The sequence below is a fragment of the Pleurodeles waltl genome, chromosome 1_2, assembly GCF_031143425.1.
Source record: "Pleurodeles waltl isolate 20211129_DDA chromosome 1_2, aPleWal1.hap1.20221129, whole genome shotgun sequence".
NCBI classification, from domain to species: domain Eukaryota; kingdom Metazoa; phylum Chordata; class Amphibia; order Caudata; family Salamandridae; genus Pleurodeles; species Pleurodeles waltl.
In genome coordinates this window covers 1,086,141,278-1,086,153,474 of record NC_090437.1, presented here as the reverse complement: position 1 = coordinate 1,086,153,474, position 12,197 = coordinate 1,086,141,278, and positions in this window count along the sequence as shown.

Below are 12,197 nucleotides of genomic sequence, written 5' to 3'. Positions count from 1 at the left end.
GCCCTTCCCAAAAAGGGAAAATCAGCCCCAGGGGATGTGAACACATCCCTTAAATGGCTCGGGAGAGGGGCCCTATGCTCCCCTCCCCTTTTTAATAGAAAAATAACAAATGTGCCCTGGTAGATAAGGTCCTTGGGCCTCTTGAGAAGTTTGAGGAGAAAGGCCACACCCCTCTCCTCCGACAAAAATAAACATTGGCCCCCCTCACCGAGCCTCCTATGGGCATAAACATCATTTTTATGCGTGCTCCCAATCTGAAGTTAGCACTTATTAAATGTAATATGACAACCCAGTGTCAGTCTATGGGAGAGATAGGCTTTATAACAGTGGAAAACAACGTTTGTAGTTTGTCACTGTGAGGACATGTAAAACTTAAGCACACATGTCCTACTTTTTAAATACCATGCACCCTGCCCTATGAGCCTTTAGGTCCTACATTAGGGGTGACCTATAATAAAAAGGAAGGTATAAGGTACCAGGTCGAAATGGCAGTTCAAAACTGCACTACAAGCTCCAGTGTTAGGCCTGAGACATTTTAAAAGGCTACTGTAGTTGGTGGAGCAATGAGTGTTGCAGTCCACTAGTAGCTTTTAATTTACAGGCCCTGTGCACATCTGGAGTACCATTTACTAGGGACTTACAAGAAAACAAAATGTGCTGATTGGGTGTAGTCCAATTTTACCATGTTTTATGAGAGAGCACAGTCACTTTCACAGACTCCTAATGCCAACAAAAACAATTTCAGCAAAGTAAGGGACTGAAGGCAAAATGTTTGGGATAATACAAATCCATGAATGTTGAGTATAACAAGCAGCCTCATTAAGAAAGCTGAAGGAAGGGAAGATAGGGAAACAAGGTGATAATGAGGCTAAGTGTGCTATTGAGAGAACAGTGAGAATGAAACTCCAAGAGAAGGCTTTATGGTGATTCTAACCATATAGTCAAAAAGCTACTTTTCTTTCACAATTTAAGACAACACACAAAGAAAACTAAAAGTGAGCAGATGGTGATTTCCTATCATTGATCTTCACAGGAAGTGAGACCACTGCATTTCCCCTCATCGATCTCCACAGGAAGTGACATCAACAGATTTGTTATACTCCTTCTGCATAGGAAGTGGTATCACTGGTTTCCCTCAAAAACACCTTAAAAGAAGAAGCCAAGCACGAGTCTTGACTTCACAGAAAGTGACACCATTGCATTTTCCATCATTCATCTGCAAAGGAACTGACATCACTTGATTTCACCTTATCTATTTGCATAAGTAGTGATATCATTGGTTTCCAACCAAAACCGTTTAAAAACAAAGCCAAGCAGAAGGGCTTCAATTACCATCATCCATCTTCATAGGAAGTGAGTGACACATCTTCATTTCCCATCATCCATCTGCACTGAATTTGCTATCATCCAGCTGCACAAGGAGTAACAACATTGGTATCCTGCCCAAAATACCTTTTAAAGACGAAGCCAAGCAAGAGGACTCAATTTTCCAACATCCATCTTCACAGGCAGTGACATCACTTCTTGCTTTTCTCCATACTTCACTCATCTATTCAGGGCATCCCATCATCCTGGCATCCCCAGCTAAGGGCCAGAGCCTATGTTCCAATGAAACCTATTGGACATTATAATATCATGTGGATCATCCAGCACCCAATACTGTCAATCCTTAGAATCAGACCTAGTCACTCTCATAGCATCCGCACAATACATAGATCCAATCCGTTCACATCCCTCTAACCACCAAACACCCTCCAACTACAGACCAGCATTCCAACTCATGCTCATTTATACTTGCTCAGCAGCACTCCACATATCAGACATGACAGTCTTCATCACCAGTAGAAGCTCTCTTTATATTTGTATTTTGTGAATAGCTAAAAGTAGTAAAATAACTCAATACTCAAAATTGTAAGAATAAATTACACATGTAAGGTACTCAAAAGTATATGGGTACCTTTGTGGTTATCCCTTGAAATTTGTGAAAAGCCCCACGGCCAGACCCTTCAATTTGGCGGAGACATGTAATTTACAGATCGGGAGTAAATTTACACTTAGATTTTATAAATAGTCAAAAAGTGGTAAATGTACTCAAAAGTGTAAGTTACCTTTGCGAATCAGCTTTAATGTGTTTACAGTGTGTCAAGTGTTTATGTAGACCTGCTTGTCTAATAAACAGTATACCGATGATTATGATGATTTCCATATATTGATATTGTTCACACATTTATGAGCACTCTAGGGAACACCCATTAGTCAAGGAACCTAAGGGCCTTGTTTAGACTTTGCTGGATATAGGACATTTACCAAAAAGTGGTGGATGTTCTGTGCACCGTATTAAAAAACACTTTAGGACTGCAAATCAGATAGTATTTAAGAGCCTTACAATACATGCTTGGCTACTGTATTGCTTAGCAGGTGAAAACTGCTGTTTAAGGTATGTGCTAAAGTTGGGATATAATGAAATCTGTATCAGAATATATATCACATGGTTACTATTTTGAGGTTTGAGTCCTGAATGTTAATTGTAGTGTATTGTATTGTAATAGTATTTATATAGCGCTTACTACCTCTGACGAGGCATCAAAGCGCTTTTCGGTGAGTAGCACGCTACTCCGAAACCCAACAAGAATTAGTGATGGATTAGTATCGGGAAAAATGAGTACAGTTTTAGTATTATTATGAGTTCATTTGAGCCGTGGATATGAGAGTTTGTTAGTTAGATTGACTGGAGTAATGGAGGAGTGGAGGAGGAAAGAAACCCAGCAGTGTTAATTGGGAGTATATCCCTCATTTACTTATCCCACAGGCTTGGGATGAGTAAAGGGGGATGGAGAAAGGAAGAGTCTGTGGAAGGGTTAGGGAGATCATAGTAGCAGGGTGAGATAAATGAGGGAGAATTTAGTAGGGTTGTTTGGGAACGTCATGGTAGTAGAGTGAGGTTTGGTGAGTTAGATGTGGAAGCAGAGGGAAGAGCTTAGGCAGAGTTATTTAGGAGATGAAAGTAGTAGAATGGATTTGGGATGAGTCAGAGTGGGAATGGAGGATAATTTGATAGAGACACGACATATGATGATGGGTAGATAAGTGTGATAAGATGAGAGCAGGGATCCATAGATATCTAGTATAACGAACCCACCCAGGAGCCATGCAATGACCCATGAACATGCCAAGCACAGAAACAACATATACACATACATACATATATATATATATAAATATATATACATACACACATATACACACACATACAAACACACATGAATACACACACATATGCACACATATATGTACATACAATACATAATTAGAACCATGGATAAATATACTTAGTTAAACAGGTTTAAAGAGTGTGTGTGTATTTTATTGTAATGACATCACCTCCTACTGAGTATCTCTCTGAATTTAAAATGTACTGACAAATGCATCTTCCCAATTCACCTTTTAGGAACTATTTTCTCAAATTTTACTTTAGTGCTTTATTGTTTAGACCCAAGACACACATGGCTTGTGCTACAAGATTTGGTTGTAAAATAATCTGAACTTTATTCACTCTAAGCATGGCAGTGCATTCCTCTTCATCATCAGCACTTTATTACACCTATAAACATTTTTTCTGAGCTGTTGCTCACATCTTCCTATTAGGTCTGGAGTTAGCCAAGACCTCTTGCATAAAAATAGAATTAACAAGAGGGGCTTTCAACAATCTCTCTACATCCTTTAGTCTGTCTATATTTCTTTCATATTTTGCGTCCACCTTCTACAACTTACAACTTGGCGAGTGGGACAGCTCACATGAGCAATTGGTTCCTTTCTCTGTGCAAGCACAATGTCACAGCAACAGAGAAAATAGTCCCTTTCAGTGAAAAGAACTTTTGGGTAATAATGTTCCAAAGTTTCTGAGGGTTTTCAAGCTCCCCAGATCATAATACTGGTCCCCTACTGCTGTTTGAAGTGTATTGCATACTGGGCAAACTTATTACAATGGCAATGTTATAACACAGCCTTGTTTTCAATTGAAAAATAATGACCTTGAGTGCACACACAAACATGCACACAAGGGTGGCCATCCTTCTTTTTGTCAGCATTTATTTACAAAAACAATTACAAACATCAGCCTGTGTCTGTGCGTTCATAGGCATGCAGAGACATTTTAACCCTTCTGTGTGTGGGACAGCTGGGAGCCTCCCCACGCCACGGTGCTCATGTGCGTAGGACGGTTCCGAGACGTCCCCGCACACAACACAGGAAATCTCTCTGGTGCTGGCACCTGAGAGATTTCCTGCTAAAAAAAACAGTCCCAGGAGGTGAGGAAGATCTTCTCCAGCTCCCAGGGCTGTTTCTTTTTTTTCAGTGAAGTGACGAACAGCATGCATGGTACGCTGACATCATTTCACTGAAAATGAAAGTGAAATGAGCTGATTGGCTCATTTCACTTTCACTGCCTTCATGCTTGAGGAGCTATCTCAGCCCCCCTGAGCACCTAGGCAGATAGGAGAGGAGGAGAGGTGTAATTGGAAATAAGAGAATGTCCCTTTTCCAATAGTACCCATCCCTAGTTTGGGGAGTGACTCAGGAGGGTGATCACCAGGCAGGGATCCACTCCACTAGACACAATGGAGGGGGGGGGCAGCCCCTTGGGCAAGGGCTGTTGCTCCCCCCAACTGTTTTTGGAAAAATAAGTGTTTCTGCCCCCCCGGGGGCGAGATGGGGAAATAGCCCCAGATCGGCCCCCCCAAGGGGAGAAGGCCCATTAGGCACCTGGGATTTATTATAATACATATGGGTGGGCGCTACCCAAAATGGGCATGCGAGTGCCCCCACCCCCACAAACCCAAAAGAAAACAGTCTTTCTGCCCCCCCAGGGGAAAATGGGGGCTATTACGCCTGATCTGTTCCCCCAGTGTGGGGCAAAAAGCCCACTAGAAACCAAGGATTTTTTATTTTATAAAAGGGGGGTAGAGGCTGCCCACAATGTGCAACTTCATGCCCCACCCAAAATAAATGGGGACTAAAGTATTTTTGCCCCCCTGGTGGGCAGATGGGGCAATACCTCCTGATCTGTCCCCCCGCCCCTGTTGGGACAGAACACTGACTAGGTACCAGGGATAATCATTTTTTAATACATAGGTGTGAGGGCTGCCCAAAATGGGCATGCCAATACCCCTTCCCCCAAACACAAATGGGTACAGTCTTTCTGACTCTCCTGGGGGCATATGGGCATTATTAGCCCTGATATGCCCCCCTCAGGCGGGCAGAAAGACCACTAGACACCAAGGACTATTTATTTTTTGTTAATCTCGGGGTGGGGTGCTGTCCAGAGAGGGCACAGCAATCCCCCACCTCCTCAGAAAATAGGCACAGTCTTTCTGCCCTCTGGGGGGCAGATGGGGATTATTTCCCAAAATCTGCTCGGGCGGGGGAGAAAGCCCACTAGAAACCAGGGAAGGGAGCTGCCCACCACCATGATCATGGTTATGCTCCCCACCCCCCAACAGAAGGGGCATAACCAATCTACCCTGCAGACTAAAGCATCTTATCCCAATGGCAATCAAGAGGATATTTGAAACTTTTGGGTGTAGATTTTACATATGGGCCAGGAGAGCTTGGCTAACTTCCAATATCATCCCACTTACAATGGTGAAAGGCTGCACTTTTTGGGTTTGGGTAGGCTGCCACCTGGAAAAATCTACCAAACCCAGACACTTCTGAGAACTTGACATCAGGAGTGCAGGATGGTGTACTTCACATGCAATCTACACAATTTTCTTACCCGCAATGCCCTGCAAATCTCAAACTTTGCCTGAAATCATGCATTTTCCTTACATTTCTTTGATGGAAACTTCCAAAATCTGAAGGAATCCATGAAATTCTTATCACCCAGCAGTGCTAGTAAAACAGCTGCCCCACTTATGTGGCTGGCCTGGTGCAACGACAGAAACCGATCAAATCAAGGAGAATTGAAGCCCTTGCATGGAGACTCCAGTCGACCTTGGTTGGATCCTTTCCTGTCACTGGTGGGACGCTTGTGGGTAAAAAAAAACGAATGGGATCCATGCAAGTCAGCCTACCCTGCATACCCTTATATGTCTAGTTTCAAAAAATGCACAGGTTGGCTAGGTTTCCCTAAGTGTTGGCTGAGCTAGGGTAAAAAATCCAGAGGTACCCACTTCAGAAAAAAAGGGTCGATTTTCGGTGAAAAAATGTAATGCATCCATGGTGCCTTTTGGGCTGTTTCCTGTCACAGGTCCTAGGTCTACTCACACAAGTAAGGTACAATATTTTATGGTGAGACTTGGGGAGATGTTGGGTGTAAGGAAGTTGTGGCTCCCCGCAGATTCCAGAACTTTCCATCACAGATGTGGTTTTTAGTCAAAGTTTCAGGTTTGCAAGGGATTCTGGGAAAAGAAATGTGGTAAGAGTTACGCAAGTCAGCACACCCTAGATACCCCTAGGTGTCTAGTTTAAAAAAATCTACAGGTTGACTACATTTTCCTAGGTATTGGCTGAGTTAGGATCCAAAATCTAGAGCTACCCTCATTGGAAATGGCTTCCATGTTGTGTTTTGGGCCATGTTGTGATGGGGGTAGTAGGCCTACCCACACAAGTGAGGTGCCATTTCTATCAGGAGACTTGAAGTAGCATAGAATGGTAGAACAGGTGTTATTACCAGTTGGATTTCACTGCATTTGTGCCTTTCAAATTCAAGCCAGTGTACAAGAAAGATGACATTTCAAAAAATACCCTCCAAGTCATACACTAGTGTACAAATTCAGAGATGTAGAAATAGCCAGTGCTTCTAAACTCTATATCTTGTTCCCATTTCACAAATACATAGGTTTCCTTGATACCCATTTTTCACTCTGCCTATTTTGATATAATCATTTATCTATACTTGATACTCAATGAAAACTCACTGTACGGTGCAGCTCAATTGTTTGCTGTGGCTAACCTGGGTTCTTGGAGAACCTACAAACCCTATATATCCCCACAACCAGAAGGGTCTAGCGGATGTAATGGCATATTGCTTTGCTTTTGTCAATCTGCCATTGTGACAAAAAGTTGAAAATGTTGTCACAAATGCCAGTTTTCCTACTCATTTTCAATATTTCTTTTTTCAGCAGTTATTTTCTTTGAGAAAACCTTGATGGATCCAAACATATGACCCATTGCAGAATTCAGAATTTTGTTTACATTTCCCAAAAAAATTCTGGATCACCCATGGGTCTGACACTGGTTTCCACCACAAAATGGAAGTAGGTTGAGAGAACAAAAAAGGGAAAATAGGCTATCTCTTAGACAAATGCTAAAATGGTGGTACAAAATGTGTTTTTTTGATTCAGCTTTGCATGTTCCTGAAATCTGGGAAGATGGTGACTTTAGTCCATCAAACCATTTGTGGATGGCATTTTTAGGGACAAAAACCGACTGGAGCACCTTTTCCCTATTTTTCTCACAAAAGTCAATCTTTTGCTGTACTTTGCCTATTTTCTCAGTCACATCCATGGAAATCCACAAACCCAGGGCACCTTAAGAATCCCCAGGATATTAGATAAAAGGACACATATTGGGTGTGGACAGCTTTTGTGGACAAAAAGTTATGGAGACCTAAGCGCGAACTACCCCAAATTGTTAAAAAAGGGGTTAGCACTGGGGGTGAAAAGGACTAGCAGTGAAAGGTTTAAGATGTTGGCAAAGTTGGCAACTGTCAAGGCCCCTACCTTCCAAAGCACCCAGTAGGAAAGGGACATCTGTCCCTATATCACCTCTGTCTAGTTCTGGATCTCATCCTTTCCTTATCTCTGCCTAGCTACACCTCTTAACCAGATTCTCTTTGCACAGGGTCATCTTAGGGTTTTTAAGGTTCCAGGCTAAGCATTTTTCAAATTCCTTTCAATTTTTCAGTGGGCCTGATTTCTAAACGTTCATTTGGCATCATGATGGCTTCACTTAGTAGAAAATGGGTAACAAAATTAAAAATTGTTCCAGATAGGGACCCACAAATTATGTCTTGCCCAGGCCTCTAAAAATCCTTGAGATGAGACTGTGTGCACGCATGGGCAGCAATCTTTTAACGTTTTTGTAAATCTTTATTCAATTCAATTTCAGTTCAATTTTTATTTATGTTTTGGATCTCGACCAAGGTCCACATAAACAATAATCAGCATAGACAGTGCACACAAATTAGAACAATAAAACACATAAAAAATACAATGGTAAAGTTCTGTAAAGTGCACAATAGTACTTATTATGAATGTGCAAATTGGAATAATTCAATATAAAGTGCATGAAGCAAAGTAATAAAAAAGCACATAACAGGCAAGACTAAATTTTTCACAGATGTGCAAATTACAAGATACATTCATCCAATATAAAGTGCAAAGGACATAATAATAAAATAGCACATAACAGAAAGCTAAGACAACTCATGCAAGGGCACTAAAGTGATTTCACCATTGGTATCAACAATTTCAATATGGCAAATACACGTAAGTTCAGAAGACTGTAGCAGAGATCCAGGAAAATCAGTTACAACAACTCAGTTTCTGAGAAACTGAGTTTCAACAAATCAGTTACAATGGTCAAGACCCCTCCCGCAAGATGACACTCTGCAAATATTCATCATGTAATTCATCCTTGGCTAGGGTCTGAAACTCCTACTCAGTACTGTCAACACCTCCTTCAGACAAGGAACCATTTAACACCCTGTTGGAAAATGGGTTATTGGTAGGGCAGGTAGGTACCTACACCTAGCAACAAGCCACTAACCTCCACATAGGTACAGTTAGGTCTCAGTAAATTAATCCCAGCTCTACCCTTGGTAGCTTGGCATCGAGCGTCAAGGCTTAACTTAGGAGACAAAGTGTAAAGCATTCAAATATCACAAAACAGTAATTAAATAAAACACAGGAAACAGTTTAAAAAATCCAAAACCAATTTATAAAAATAGCTTATATTTTTATCTTTAAAATGACACAAAAACGATTAAAATCGGTTCAGGGGAACCGGAGATATGAATTTTTAAAGTATTATTATTTTCTAGCACTTAGAAACAAAAAGCGCCAATCGGGTCATCTGGTTGCACCAGGACCGGGGCAAAGTCAAACTTTCAGGCCGAACGCGATGGAGCCCTGCTCGGCTACAAGTCGCGGGAGGCCTCGGTTAAAAAGTTACCTTCTGACTTAGTCTTTATTTTGAAGTTTTTCTTCACCGGGACGAACCTGCCAGTTGAATCCGACCTCCTGGAGCCCTTGTCCGGATACGCGAAGTCGGTTTCCTCGGTGGTGATTTTTACCTTCGGACTTAGTCGTTTTTTCGAGATGAAAATCCTTCGACCGGGGTAAACCTGGATCTTGATCCGACGTCCATGGAGCCCTTCTCGGATACGATGGCTGGGAGGTCCCGGTCAACTTTTTACGTTCGGACTTAGTCTCTTTTTTGAATGTTTTTCTTTACCGGGACGAACCACGAAGTCAGGCCGGGTCGCGGTTGAGGCAAGCCGGCTAGAATTTCCGCGTCGGGTCGGTCACTTTATGGAGCTTTTTTCAAAAATTCTCCAATCTTTTCCAAACTTCTGGGGCTTCACCCAGATGTTCTTTCAAGGTTCTTTTGGGGTCCACAGCTCACCCCAAGGGTCTAGAAGTTCTGTGATGGTCCTTGGGGGTGCGGACTTCAACTCCCAGAATGCACCTGGCGCAAACTCCTTTTTGGCCACTGGGCAGTGGTCAGCTGGTCGCTTTCTTCAGGAGTTGGTGCAGGGGACTCTGGTTTAGCAATTCTTCACCTGTAGCAAACAGGGAGTCCCTCCTTGAACCAGTTGAAGCCAGGCAAAGTCCTTCTTGTGGTGAAGCCCAAGTGTGCAGCTGGTGCAGTCCTTCTGAGTGCAGGGTCCAGGTGCAGGCCAGGGGTCCAGCAGGGCAGTCCTTCTTCTTCTTTAGTTCCTTTCTTGTTGAATTCTGGAGGGGATCTGAGGCGTGGGTGCAGGTCTGCCAGTTTTATCCTTGCTCCTGGGTGAAAAGCAGGGGGGCCCTGGTTCTCCAATCAGGGACAGGGTCGTCCCCCTGTGATGACCACTTCCTGGGAAGTGTGGCAAAAATCCATCCCAGAAGGCAACAGTCTCTAAAAATCCAAAATGGATGAATCTGATTTTTGGAGGAGAGATCTGGCTGAGCCCACCCACTGGTGTGGCTAAAAATCATAAACACACCCCTCTCCTGCCCTCTCCTAATCTAATCAAGGGGGCACCTAGCTGTCTGGGGTTGCAGGATGTGGGGGTGTTGCTGGGTGCTCCAGATGTCCTTCTCTGCCTTTGAAGACCAGTTTGGCAGCCCTCCCCCTTCCTGCCTCACCATCTGCTGAGGGGAGATTCTCTCCCCCAAGCACATTCCTTTGTGTGAAGCCAGGCCACTTCACACCTCATTAAAGTGGCCTGGCAGAAGCTGCTGCAGGCTGGCCAATCAGAGCACAGCAGCAAAAACAATGCAGAGCTGAAATTGGCAACTTTTTAGGTAAAGTCTAAACTTTTTACCTGCACTAGTTATATTAAATCCAACAACTGGAAGTTGTGGGATTTATTATAACAATCAATTTGATACCAAATTCTTGGTATGTAACATTTAAGGAGACTTTAAAATTTAAAATAAAGTCTGCCCATTCTAGCCTATGAAGGCCATTTACTTCAATGAGGGAAAAACGAATTTGGCTGTTTTTACCTCACCAGGGCTTATAAATCTATTTTTATAAAGTCCCTGCTTATAGTTACATGGCACCCAGCCCTAGGGGCACATAGGGCACACCTTAGGGGTGACTTATATGTAAAAATAAGGTAGTTTAAGACTTTGGAAGTACCTTTAATTCCAAAGTCGAATTTGCATATAACTTTAATTTAAAAGCAGCCAGCAAGGCAGGCTTGCTTTTAAAATGACACTGGGCACCTCAGCAATGCACCTAGGTGTGCACCACCTATGCTGTGGTCCCTAAACCTACATGCCCTACCATATACTAGGGACTTATAGGTAGGTTAACTTAGCCAATTATAATTAGCCTAATTTGCATATCCATTTTACACAGAGCACAGGCCCTGGGACTGGTTAGCAGTACCCAGGGCACCATCAGAGTCAGGAAAACACCAGCATAAAGTGGAAAATGGGGGCAAAAAGTTAGGGGGCCTCTGCAATCAGCCCCAGTTTCTCACACAACCCCCCCCCAGCCCACACGCCCAGGAGACTCAGCCCAACCCTGGGAGAGTCTTCCTGGCTTGTTAGGCGAGGAAGACAGTGAAGAAAACTGGCTGTCCCTTTGCAGGGCCTACTCTGCCTTATATCCTCCTGTCAGGGTCACTCCCTCTGGGTAGTGAAGCCATCCCAACAGTAAAAGGACCCAACCCAAACTGAAACTTCCCTCTAGGGGGGTCTTCCTCCTTTCTCTCTGCCAACTTGGGTAGTGAGGTGCCCACCTCCCCTACTCCAAACTTTGCTAGGGCAACACCTAGCTTACCCAAAGAGGTCACCCAACACTTGAGCAACCCCACCATGACCAATAGGGTCAGGGGGCCTACTTTGCTATTGGCCCTGGGGTCTGCCTCCCAGGCCAAGTACAGTGCTGCCAGGAAGGCTAGCACCCAGCAGAGGCTACTGACAGCTGTCAGTACCCAGAACCACACCCTAAGCTCTCCACTGACAGGTGGCTGAGCTTTTTTAGGGGCATCTTTGGGGTCCTGGCACCCCTCTTGCTGTCTAGAGTGGGGGGCTACCACCTCCTGTGGCAGACACCCTCCTTCCACTCTCCCTTCTGTCAGTGCAGGGGCAACACCTTGCATCTGGACAGCTGCCTGACTATTCAGGACTTCCTTGGGGTCAGGTGAGGCCTCACCAGTGCCAACTCTGGGCTCCCCCCCTACTGGGGCAGAAGGCCTTTGGCTCCCTGGAACTCTCTTTAAGAGTGGCCTACCCTTCCTTTTCTTCTTTCCTTTTCTTGGGGACCCCTGTCTCCTAACTGTAGGGACTGACTCCCCAGGACTTTGGGTTGGGGGGGCGCCCTGGGCGACCACCCCATCTGTGACCAGACTCACCTCTGGGAGGTCATTGCCCAGGATACAATCTAGGGGAAGGTCAGCACTGACTACCACCCTAATCCAGTCAAGGATACCCTCCCTCTCTAGGGGCACTATGGCTACAGGTTTGGAGGTGACCTCCCCT